Source organism: Adiantum capillus-veneris, chromosome 9 (genome assembly GCF_014529385.1).
Source record: "Adiantum capillus-veneris isolate H3 chromosome 9, ASM1452938v2, whole genome shotgun sequence".
NCBI lineage: Eukaryota > Viridiplantae > Streptophyta > Polypodiopsida > Polypodiales > Pteridaceae > Adiantum > Adiantum capillus-veneris.
Genome location: NC_140939.1, coordinates 106,200,037 through 106,214,138, shown reverse-complemented (window position 1 = coordinate 106,214,138; position 14,102 = coordinate 106,200,037).

Sequence of the window (14,102 nt, the reverse complement as noted above, 5' to 3'; positions counted from 1 at the left end):
GAAGATAGGGTTTGGAAGGAAGTGCAATCAAAGAAGCCCCACTCTTTATCTCTTCCACTCACATACACAAAGAAAGAGCACAAAAGAGCATATCAAAACAACACAAAGAAGAAAACATCAAGGTTATGGTCGTATCCTATTATGGGTAATATGAAAGGGTTAATAGATAAGTTAATGGCATTCAATATTTGCCGACCAAACCAGCTATGAATTGTTCTTCAGAATTGTAGTTTATTGCTTACTATGATATAAATGTTTTGTCTAGTGATTGGGGTTAATTGTATATACAAATCCTCTTGGTCCATAGCAAGATAGCTAAACTTATATCAAAAGAAAAGTTATAGTTTAGAAGGGGTAGTATGATGGATCTGGTGAAAGCAGTATTTCATTGAGCTTTTCTGCGCCAAAGAGAAACACTATACATTCTTGAAAGTATATTTTACGACTAATATATACGTTAATTGTATTTAATCGCACACAAGGGATGCAATAGAAATCAACATCGTGTGGATTATTCATCTAGGATAACTCTAGTATGTGCAAAATGTAGATATGAGAGAAGTAAATAGAAGAGAAGTTTCCCTCCAAGCCCTATTCTTCCCCATAGGCAATAACGATAGTGCGGGGAGAGATGTACCTGTAGCAAGGAGAGCCTAGAGTTTGTAGAGAGAACAAGCTCCTAAGAGGGAGAGAGATTTTTGAGAGTATAAGAGTATAGTTACTCATCTTGTGTATTAGCATAGCTCTCCAAGAAGGTTGACCATAGCTTTGGCGGAGTGTTGTATCTTGAATGCCTTTAATAATTAGGAAACAAGAGAGATGGAGATAGAGATAGAGATAAGGATAGGTGTATAATTAGAAGTGGATAATATCTAGGTTAGGGAATAGGTTTGGAAATAGAGATAGAGGTAAGGGTTGGGCTAGAGATGAAAAGAAAAACATCAAGAAACCAACAAATCACAAATAAAAAACACACCTTGCTTGATAACCATTCAAGATTTATTCGCCAATTTTATGGAGAGAGAAGAAGAGGGAAGACTTCCAACCTTGAATGATGCACCAAATCCAGGTCCTTCTTTGGTTAGGATTGATCTTACAAGGATTGTTTATAAGATTGGATAGCCCTCCTCAAGGAGCAAGTGTAGGATCAAGCTTATGATTAGGCATTAATAATCTCACTCCCTCGTGAATGGTTTTCAAGAAAGAAGAGGTCCCATTTTAAAGGTGAAGGGAACCCCCCATGGTTACACAAGAAAGAGAAGAGCTAGTGTGAACATGAACTGGCAAGCTTGAAATGGGTTGTCCCTGGATGATGTGGGCAGGACTCGGGTCCACCGTTTTGATCATATATCCTCAACCGTGTCTCCAAATAAAGAGATAAGAATAGAACCAAAAAATTCAGCTCATGAGATATAACTCCCATTATATATACTTTTTTTAATTCAGATTGGAACCTTGTATGAAAAAATCACCAAAATAGGGTATCTTTCTGGCAAAAAAATTCTTCTTGTGGTTCCCTTAGGCTAGACTTCCACTTGATTCCAATGGACACCTCATGAATTATGAAAGCATGACATTGATCATTGACAAAGGTTTATAAGAATCCTCTTAATAATGAATTAAAATGAGTGCATCTTTGAATATCATGCAAGCTAGTGTCCCAATAGAATTTGATTCCTTCCTAGTAGCTATTAAAAAGAAATATAAGAAAATTATAAAAGTACATTGAATATATATATATATATATATATATATGAAGCTACCCTAGATATAGGATCTATCTAGGGTATGAGATGATAATGAGATAGTACAAATAAAGAACCAATACTTTTTGCCCCAAGTTAAAGAGGCGGAGCTATTGACTCTTTTTCCCATAGTATTTTCTAATGGTAAAGTAAGAATATGTTACTCTCGAGATAAATTATAGGATGATATAGAAAGCTTATTATTATACTTAGATATGCATATGTAATATACTTATGTATCTAAAAAGCTACAAGAAAGATATTGTAGCATTCGTTCCCACTATGTATGTGTCACAACACGACATCCACCCCCTCTAAACCTGCAGATCCTCTAATGTGTGCCATATATGATTTTTTTCTGCCTGAATTACCTTGTAGATCTTCCATGATTTCATCTTCATTGATAGATTCCGACACTTCATCTTCACTTTGAACTTCACTTGTGTTTTGATCTTCCTCCTCCTCAACACCTTTTGGATCATTGTCTCCTCTTGTCTTAAACACTTTCATTCTTTTTCCTGCAATGGGAACCTTTACTTCTATACCATCTAGTTCGGACAAGATGTAAGCAGTATTTTCATGCACATGCTTTACAACATACGATCCAAACTATCTTTGATTATCAAGGCTCCTATCATACACTAAAACCCCATCACCTTTGATAATTTCTTTGCTCCTGAGATGATGTCGCTTATCAAAGTAGTCCTTGTCTTTTAACATGAAAATTTTTTTAGTCGCTTTTTTGTAGCCTCAATGTCTCCATGCCTTCTCTCTAGTTTCCTTATACACAATGCAAGGAGATCTTCCCTCTGCTAATCCCATTTTGCCAAGGTAGTACATTCCATGTGGGAATTGTATCTTCAATTGACATCACTAGCTTTTGACCATACATCAACTCCGTGGGCATGTAGCCAGTTATTGAGCTATGTGTTGTAGGATCAACTGACAAAGCATACGAAAAGAATTTCGGCCACTCACCAACTCTTCCTTCTCAAGCCTTGGCTAAATCTTTGATGATAGGAGTATGCCCTCTTTTACTCTTTCCATTGCCTTCAAGGTTGTAAGTTGTAGTAAGAGAAATCTTGATCCCTAATCTAGAAAAAAACTCCCTTGCTCCCTCAACATCCAGTTCACCTCTGTCTATAGTGGTATTTTCCACACAAGCATAATGAAAAATCGCCACATCAAGAAGGAATTTGCATGAATCTTCTATGTTTTTTGCTCTTAATGCTCTCCCTTCAACCTCGTTAGTTAGGCCCTCTTGTGGAAGAACTAAGTATCTCATCTTCCAGAGTCCTAGTGGCATTGTGACTAGATCTATAACCCATTTATAATGCATGTCTAGTGGATATGTAGGGTGAAATCCATCACAATATCAAACATTTGAATGCATTTGACAAGTTACATACGACTCTACAGGTTGAGATACATATTTTATACACCCTTCCACCAACATTTTTGTTTGAACTTGGAGAAGGTTTCCCACACACCCCTATGTCCAATCCATAGACTCTCGTGAAAAGTGTCACACCCTTTTGTTTAGGATGCTTCCATAAGTAACCATGTCTCAAAAACTAGGTGTGTGTGAGCTACCAATTATCTCCCAAATAAGAAGAAATATAAAAATAAAAAATCCTAAAAATATTACGGGCCACTCTTTGCGTGTATATATTTTCACTTACCTTGGGCCTAACTATATTATAATTTCAATTACTCTACTATATAAGAGTTATGTGTATACTCTTTTAGGTGTGTGTAAATACGAGGTAAATACCAGGCTTTAGTAAGACACCTTATATTTTAACCATTCATAATACATTTTAATAGCACCCAGCTATACATCTCATGCATTTGATGTCCTCACTCGAGCTTCCACTAAGCTAGGTGTCACTCCAATGTAGCAAACTTCACAAAAAATCATTTCATTCCCTCAAGATTAATTTTCTCTTACCTATTATATCTATTTTTCTTAAATAGAAAATTAAATCCACAATCACCTACCATGCTAATCAATAATTGAGGGACATCTATTTTATTTTATTACTACTACTATTATTTATATTTCTATATTGGCCTTCATTTAGCAATTTGATGCGGCCTTTGGAGACGAGGGCTTCACAAAGTCCTCCAAGCTACACCATTTAGCTATGCACTTCCAAAAATTGGCTCGTCAATGGTGGGCTAGCCTTCGTGGCAATGGCAAGTGCCCAAAGACATGGAGAACTCTATGAGTTTCCATCATGAAGCAATTCCTTGCAAGCGATGCAAAGGACAAAGTTCTCATTGAATGGTGCATTTTGAAGCTTATCTCTCATGTCTATTGACAAATATGTGGACAAGTTTTAGGATTTACATCTTAAGGATACTGTCTTCCAAAAGATAGACTTTGCCGAGCAAAAGCAAAAATTTTGTGTGGGTTGCTTGAAGAGATGGCCGAGTACATCAACTCCCAACGACCTGGTTCTATCACCAAAGTAATCCACCACATCATGGTTGCTTCTCACATCAATTTCCAATGAGGGGATATGCGGAATGTCAAGCCCATAAAAAACAAAGACAAAAATTATGCAAAGGGGAAAACCAATGCCCAAAATTCTTCCCAAGGCAATTCCACCACCACCAACAACAACAATCGGTCCAAGGAGAAGGGAGTCTACAAAGGGAAAAAAAAATCTCTCTTGAAGACCCTGAATATTTTTGCAAGGACGAGATTTTTTTAAAGTGTGGGGAGCAAGGACATGGCTATCGTTCTTGCTCCAAGAGAAATGCCAGCAATGAGACTCCTAGAGCTTCCACCATAGAAGCTCTGAAAGAGGATGCTCATTGCAAAGGATTGCCTCTCTCCTATGCTTGGGGAAAAGTAAGGGAGCATGATGCCTTCATCTTATTTGGCCCTGGATCTACTCACAACTTTATATCAATGGAGTTGTCCACCAAGTTGGGAATTCAAGCTTTCGAGATGGGAGATACTATAATGACAGACACTGCTTTCAAGGGACCACAAGACTCCGTTACTCCCTTGATTGGGAATTTGAGGCTTCATATCCAAAGCTATGTCAACAAAGAATATTTTTTCATCTCTCCTCCCCAACATGAGGATGCTATCCTAGGGGCACCATGGTTCAACCGTATGGCTGCCAACATGAAGCTCCCTAAAAGGAGAATGGCACCATGGTTCAACCGTATGGCTGCCAACATGAAGTTCCCTGAAAGGAGAATCTACTTCACCTACAAGGAAAAGAACATGTATATAGATGCTAGTGAGTCTGGTCGTACTATACCCCTTGTAAAACCTCCTGCTTTTGACAAATCATTGAAAAGCTCAGTTTTTGCGTACATGATTTTTGTCAAAGAGTCCCTAAAAGGTCCTAATGTTTCATCAAATGTAAATGGTTGAAATAAAGAAGAGTTAGACTTGTCTAGTTTTCTAAAAGGATTCCAAGATGTGTTCATCAATGATATCCATGTGGACTTACCTCCATATTCAAGGGATGATGGCCATCAAATTGAGGTTCTATCAGGAAGCTCAATGCCTAACAAGCCTCCTTATTGAGTTTCCCAAGCTCAACAAGAGCATATCATGATGCAATTACAAGAATTGGTTGACAAAGGGATGGTGAGGCCTAGCTCATCTCCCTTTTGTTCTCTAGTCCTTTTGGTTCAAAAAAAAGATGGTACATACCGTATGTGTGTGGACTATCGATCACTAAACCATATCACTATCAGAAACAAATTTCCCATGCTTCACGTAGAATATTTGTTTGATAAGCTAAAAGGCTCTACCTACTTTAGTAGGATTAACCTTAAAAGTGTCTATCATCAAATAAGGATAGTGGATGAAGATATCCTAAAGGCCTCATTTCCTACAATGTTTGGTCTTTATGAATATTTAGTCATGCCTCTTGGCTTGACTAATTCACCAACCATGTTCAATCGTCTAATGGAGAAAATATTTAGACCCTACCATAAATTCATTGTAGTGTGATGATAACATCATCTACTCCAAGTCTTTGGAGGAGCACAAGCAACATCTCCAAGTGATTTTTCAAGCATCGAGGGAGAATGAGCTCTTTCTCAATCAAAAGAAAAGTGACTTTTTCCTTCAAGAGATTCAAACTTAGATCATATTATCTCTCAAGATGGTATCCATATGGATCCATCAAAGTTGGAGGTAATAAAATCATGGCCTAATCCAAGGAATCTACATGAGCTAAGAAGTTTTATTGGTATGTGTGCATAATATAGATGCTTTTGAAAGGCCCTTGGTGGGACTGCTTGAGAATGAGCCTCCCAACCTCACATTAAATAGCCTCTTGGGCCTCATTCCCTATCCACACTTGCAGCCATACCCTTGGGCCTGGTCCTTGACCACCGAGCATTGCCCTTGGCATGCCATTACTCCTCCCTTGGAGAAGTGTTTTTTTCCTCAAAAACAAGAGTGATAATACACTAATGTTTTCCATAGTGGCATCCGTCATGGATCCAGTTGATTGGTTGACCAAAACACGGTTCAACAGGAGGTTCAATGAAACCAAGAATAACATCTTGATTTTCCACATTGTTGTCCATTTGCAACCATCTTATGTTGCCGATTCCTATGCAATCATAGTGTGTAGACTCCATTTAGAACACACATGAGTATGCTAAACGAGTTATCACACAAAGATGTACCCAAAAGAGTACCTTGTTTCACTTTCCATGAAAGTAAGTTGCTAACATAACTCATCAGCCAAGTGTAAGTCCTTGACTTGTTGTCAAATTTCATCAGTAAACAACCCCACCATAATTAGTGTTCAAGGTTGAGAACCAAATTTAAACATGAAGGGACTAAACTAGTTGCAAACATGCTTTAATTGATTGTAAGAAAAATCCAAGTAGAATAATAAATTCTTACTAATTGGATGCTTTGGTGCTAATGTATGCACTTTGCATATCCTTTTGCACAAGATTACACTTCATAATTTGTCTATCCCCTTGGATAAGTGACAGTACTGAGGTGTGTTTCCCCCACATTTTACAGACAGTTATCCTAGATGACTAGTGAACAGGTATTACAATATTGTACAATATTGCTAACGAATCAACAATGTCTTGAATAACCATCGTAGTTAACTTGAAAAATCCACAAGCATCCAAACCAAGTCATGACCTCTATTGGTGATTGGTAGACCCAAAAGTGATCTCATAGAGATACTGCACATAGAGTGCAAAATGCTTCATAAGCAAAAACTTGATGAATATGCATGCCGTTCCAAATCAGCCTTTGCTAAATACTAGAGCCCATAACACCTAGTGTGCATGCATTTAGAAAAAACATATCCAAACATGTATATCCATAATTGTCCTTGCCAATACTTATGGGGAATATGATGCTCCTAGCACACATTAAAAAGGAATGTAGGTAGTTTGGAAAAGAAACTAAATACTTTCAGCTGCAATCATTTGCCTGCCGTGCTGAAACATTTGAACCATAATAGAAGGTGAAACAGTAATAACTTCTAGGAATAAACAATGAAACCTGTTCATTAACAACTGGTAGCCGTGCTATATGCATAAATAACCATCTGTAATATTGTTTAGCTACACTTGTACCTTAACAAAGCATTCCAAGTATCCGAAAATTTTTGACCACCAAAATTGCTCCTGATACGTCGTGCTAAAAATGGTCGAGAACATAGATTTGACTAGCACCTAGGGACTTTGTCATGACAGAGAATTGAAATAGTGGGCGCTAGTGTCAGTACCAAAGACTCATATTTTCCACATGTGGAATATGTCTCATGTAAGGGTGTCTTAAAAAACATCCTTCAAGTACAAGATGTACTTATTCGTGGAGATAACTACAAACACTCTACGACGGGAGTGAGAGGGACCCGCATTAGTCGTGCTTCGCACTGGCTAAACGAAACTCCGTGAGTTCCTAGACCATGTTGCATCCCATGTGACAACATGTGCCAATAGTTATAAACCCTACAAGTGGGTCTATAACTGCATCATGCAGGAACGTATGTTGGACAATGCAGCCCAAACTGCTTGGCTCTTAGATGACCGTGTCATTTCTCTTAAGAGAAAAATGTATGAAAACATCGTTCATGCATTTTACATGGAAAATCAAATCAAAACCAAAACTGATGCATACCTATAGGTTAAACATTGCATTCACTTATCTGGAGTGAAGATCGCCTGCTGAATTTTCCCGCTTGCAAAGGCCTCGGAACACAAAGTGAAATGCAAGGAATGTTGCACAAGTAACCCTGGGGGTTGCTTACGCAATCCAAACCCATGGTCAAATAGATGGCTCGTAGCCATGCCAAAAGGTCGTAAAAGATGGATCGTAGCCCTTCTTGTGGGCTCACAACCCGTTCTGTTATCGTTTTGATAGAGAAAGATGTCAATAAAATCATGCCTAGTTTCACCTTTCCCGCAAAGAAGTAGGAAGGGGAGAGAGACAGAATGATGGGCTGAGGAAAATCTCGTATTTGAATCTGTTTTTTGCCCCTTGCACATGATGCCGTGAAAACCATGTCTGTATCTTAGCTTACCAGATAAGCGTATAGCAGTGGACTGGTACCAAGCTCTCAAAGAGAGAGGTACCAAGAATAACATCTTGACTCAATTATCGTGTATGTGATCGTGTTTGTAGCAAGGTGCATATAGATGGCACTTTGCCTGTGAATACACATAAACACAAAATGTTTGAAAACATGACTAACTCAGCGCGTCCTTGACAGAGTAGCTAGTGTTATAGCCGAATCAATAGGGTAACATGCCGTGTAGAAAAAATTGTGAGCCCTTGACTACAGTGATGGGTTCAAACATACAAACCTACATCATTGCCAAAATCATAAGTGTCTTGCACAGTCGACCTGGTAGGAATGCTTGTGAGGTGATATCCCAATGTTTGCGAGTTCCCCAATCTTGTGTGCCAATTACCTTGATGGCCAGTCAAAATGTAGTATCATAGCACGAGTTAGAAGCCTTGATTCACTGGAAAAAGCTCTCTGCTTTGCATAATTGAAAAGCCTTTGCAATGGAAATGCCTAAGCATGAAAAATGGTAACATAGTCTAACCCAATTTCCGCATATGGCATGCATGTCCGTCTGGTATGTAATAGTATGCAAGCATAGTGGCAAATAGCTTCCAAATTGGTATGCTCATAGCAGATGTCAAACATGGAAAGTGTCATTACGCCGTGTTTTACATAAGTACATCGATGCTCACAGCAAAATAGATGCACTTAGTCACCTACAAATGTCGTGGCAAAAGTGAATCGACCTTGTCGAACTCTTTCAGCTAAATGACCATATCGGAATTGCTTAAAGAAAGAAATCATTATGTATTATAGCTTTATTGAATATGCTATACTAAGCCAAATATTGTATCGTACAACTGATGAAAAATTTATATGAAGGGAAGATAACCTCTAAAGATCATGCAAGAAATTGATTGACTACGTAGCCGCAAAATCCATTAAGAAACCTAAGAATCCAGTACTTGGGGACAATGTTTTCGTTGATGTTGTCCCATGCAATTGAAACATCCTTGACCACCGGGCATTGCCCTTGGCATCACAACTTCATAGCAAAATTCTCTCAAATAGCAGGACCATTACATGACTTAACCAAGAAGAACGTTAAGTGTTCATGGACTACTAAAGGTCAAAATGCTTTTGACAAGCTCAAAGATAAGCTTACCTCCCATTCAGTCCTTATGCTTCCAGATCACTCAAAGCCATTTGAGGTCCAATGTGATGCTTGTGGTGATTGCCTTGGAGTTGTCTTTCTTCAATAAGGGCATGCCATAGCATATGAGAGCAGAAGGCTTAATACAGGTCTCAGGCATTTATGAGAAAGAGCTTTTAGCTATTCTACATGTCCTAGAAAAATGCAAGCACTATTTATTGGGTACTCCATTCATTTTACGAATAGACCATCAAAGTCTCAAGTACTTCATGACACACAAAAAACTTTTTGACAAACAAATGATGTGGGATATTTTTTTCTTTTGCAATTTAATTTTCATATTGCTCACATTGCTCGTAAGCACAATCAAGTGGTCGATGTACTTTCACGACGACAACCAAAAGTTGATGCGGTGTCTATAGCCATTCAAAATGATCTATCTTCTATGATATATGAATATGCCACTGAACTTCACTTTAGAGACATAATGTCAGCCCTTGCTTTGGGGAAGAAAGAGAAACCATTAACCTTGCAGGATGGTTATTTTCTCCACTGTAATATGTTAGACAAGGGGAAATAGAACCTAGGAGTCGACCACCAAACCACCCACTATATGGCATAGCACTGGCCCTTTGCCCTAGTTGGACTCCCTTTCCACACTGCCTAGCCCGACCTTGCCCTTGTATATTCCGGCCTTGCTGGTGTCTTGACATTACTCCCCCCTTAAGAAGAGTTTTCTTCCTCGAAAACAAAAGTGGGAAACTTCTTCTAAAGAACACTAATGTTTTCCCAAGTGGCACCTTCCTTCGGTTGATCTTTCCACTTGATTAAGTCCTGTTGACGTACATGATGACATGTACTTAACTCCTGATAATCGTGAACACGTTCAAGTTCATGAGGTAAGGTAGGAGGTTCAATGAAATCTATTGGTCAATGACATTGTCATCCCCATGTAACCACTTACGTAACGGCTTACATGAAACAACGGATGAATACGAGAATGTGAAGGTAGCAATAATTTGTAGGCACGATCACCTACTCACTTGAGTATTTTGAAAGGCCCACAATATCGGGGAGATAATTTAGGTGTTGACCCAGTTTTCAGACTTTCTAAATGTTCTGGCACACGTAAAAATACTTCCTCCCCTTTTTCAAAGGTAGCTTGCCGACGTTTCTCATCAGCGTACTTCTTATACCGATCCTGTGCTTGTCGAACATTCTGAAGAGCAAGTTTCAGCATATCCATGTGGTCTTGGAGAAAATCCTTAACCTGTTGGAGTTTTTCGGTTTCCAACCTCACTATAACTGGTGACCTAGGTTGAAACCCATACATGAGCATGAAAGGACTAAAGATTGTTGTGACATGCTTAGCACTATTGTAGGCAAACTCAAGAATAGGTAAGTATTCTTCCCAGTCTAACTATTTTTTTGCTGATGTATGCTGTTAGCATATCCTCTAGCACCTGGTTAACTTGTTCAGTCTGACCATCTGTTTTTGGAATGATCGGTTGTACTGAGGTTTAGTTGTGTACCCAATCATTTAAACATAGCTCTCCAAAAGTGACTGTTAAACTTGGGATCACTGTCACTAACAATGTTACTTGGCAAACCATACAATTTGTATAGATTGTCCACAAATAACTTGGCTAGTTTTGGTGTCTTAACCGTTGATTTGGTCAGAATAAACTTACATAGTTTAGTCAACTGGTCTACGACTACCCATATCGAGTCATGACCTCGTACAGTGGTTGGTAAACCCACAATAAAGTCCATAGAGATGCTTTCCCATTTTCCATTGGGAATCTTCAAAGGATGTAAGAGTCACCCTGCTTTCATGCACTCCACTTTGTTAACTTGACATTTGCGCAATGCAAGAAATAAGCTTGAACAAAGCCATGTATACCTGGTCAGTAAAACTGTCGTCGTATGAGAGCATAAGTTTTTCTAATCCCCGGCTACCCTGGACTTGGACTATCATGACATTCATAAAGAATTTGGCACCGGATGTCTGTGTCCATTGGTACACAAACTCTCCCCTTATGGAGTAGGTACCCATTGTCGATGGTGAAATGCTTCCATCGTTGTAGTTCATCACTTGATAAAGGAGAACTAGGTGTAAAGGTTAATTGTACACTACCGTCATTGGAGTGAGAATGATCCCTCTTTTGAACATGGATCCACACTTTGGAATATGCTTCATCATGCTCATATTTGCCTTTGAGAGAATCTAAAAATTCACAACGAAGTTTCGTGAACAAGAGAGAATTAATCTCTGGCATTTGACTTAGAGCGTCCACCACTACATTGTACCGGCCTTTGCGATACCTTAGCTTGGCGTCATATTCCTAAAGAATCTAGGCCCACCTGGCTTTTCGACCCTTCAAATCCGTTTGTTGTGTAAACCATTTGATGCTTTCATGGTCAAACACAGTCTCAAACTGAGCACCATACAGATAATGCCGCCATGTTTTTAAGGTAGACACTCTTGCGTAGAGTTCACGTTTGTAAGCAGAATAGTTCTGCTGAGCTGCATCAAGCTTCTTGCTTTCAAATGCAATTGGCCGTCCGTCTTGCAACATGACTGCTCCAGTAGCACGGTAACTGGCATCCATTTCCAAAAAAAATGGTTTCAAAGGATCTACAATAGCCATTATAGGAGATGTAGCTAATGCATCCTTGAGCGTATCGAAACTGCCGTTGAGTGGATCCCCGCTGAAAAGCTTTGCCTTTGTCTTTTAGTTGATCCGTCATGGGAACAACAATATTAGCATATTTCTTAACGAACCTTCGGTAAAAACCTGCAAATCCCAAAAAAATCTGTAATTCTTCCAAATTTTTAGAAGGCCATTTCCAGATGGTATCCACTTTTGATTGATCCATATATAGCCCATTAACTGAAATAACATGCCCTAGAGAGTGAATTTTGTCTTTTAGAAAATCACATTTATATTCCTTGGCATATAATTTTTTTGTGCGTAACAACTCAAACACCTGCCTGAGATGTTGTAAGTGTTCTTCTTCAAAAACACTATAGACTAGGATGTCATCGAGGAAAACAATGATAAATTTGCCCAAATATGGATTCAAGACACTATCCATAAGTGTCCTAAATGTTGCGGGCGCATTGGTTAACCCAAAGGGTATCACCAAGAACTCGTAGTGTCCAAACCGTGTTCAGAATGCAGTTCTGGGTATATCGACAAGTCGAATATGGACTTGGTGATATCTTGACCGCAAGTCTATTTTCGTAAAAATGCGAGCATGAGTGAGTTTGTCAAACAACTCATCTACTCTGGGCAATGGGTATTTGTTCTTAACCGTAACCGCATTTAAGCCACGGTATAAGTCTACGCACATGCGCATATTGCCATCTTTTTTATTCACTAATAGGATAGGCGAAGCCCATGGTGAAGAACAGGGTTCTATAAACCCTCTGGTAAGGTAGTTAGCAAGCTCACGTTCCACCTCATTAGATTTTGGATAACTCATACGGTAGGGTGGTTTACTAATAGGTTTACATCCTACATCCACATCAATGCTATGTTGCACGGATCGTGTGGGCGATAATCTTGATGGAGAATCATTAGGAAATACATCTTGAAATTATTTCAATAATTTCTGTGATTAACTAGCAACGTTTGCTTGTTTAGAATTAGCAATTGGTGGAACATATAAGAGAGAACATGTGGCGTTGAGGAATGTTCAACAGATTAGAAAGAAAATGAGACAGTGAGTAATACAAGAAAACCTAATCTATTTCATTATCAGAAACGAGCTGCATAAGCTCAATGGTACAAATCAGTGGTGATGAAGTTATATCTTTTTCTCCTAACAACAAGACATGTGCGCCATGGGATTCAAACATCAAGCTGTTGTGCTCATAGCTACGCTTCAGTGATGGTCCTAGGCTATGCAACCACTCCCTACCAAGAACCACATCTGCCCTTTCCATGTTTATAACCTGAAAATCCAAGCATGTGGAGTACCCTTCTACTTCCAACAGAATACCTCAGCATTGAGTATCATGTCCATTCATCGTTGCTACCTTGTAGCAGTGGGTACTCGGAGTTTGAGGCAATGTGGGTTATTTCACCAATCCATAATTGATGAAATTGTGAGTAGCACTGTTGTGAGCGGGATGGAAACACACAAAAGGCCTCTATAACGACCCGACACACACTCTTGGGAAGATACACACACACACTATGGGGCACCACTCGGCTTACACAACACACCTGGCCGAGACAGGGAACACACCGATGGAGCGAGAGGAGAGAGACTATCCACTTTTCCACTCCACACAGACACACACACACACACGCACACAAAAACTCAGATCAAAAGAGGAGAACTTCTGATGTTTAAATACAAATGAGCTTGGGCCAACACGAATGGGGCAAATAGCTCACACAGTATGGGTAAAATAAGCCAGATAGAATCACAAACTAGAGCAGAAACTTCGCTCATAGGAGAAACTTACACAGACAAAATAGCAGAAAAAGAGGGAGGAATTTGGCAAAATGGACAGCGCCATCGCATCCGGAACGACCCAAAACCCCAGTATACAATGTCAAAGTGCTCAAATCCGACCTCGGATGAGCAGTTTACGGCCAAAACAGGCTCCAAAAACCCCAAAAACACAGTTGTGGTTGTTCCTCCTCTCTTCTCCACGTT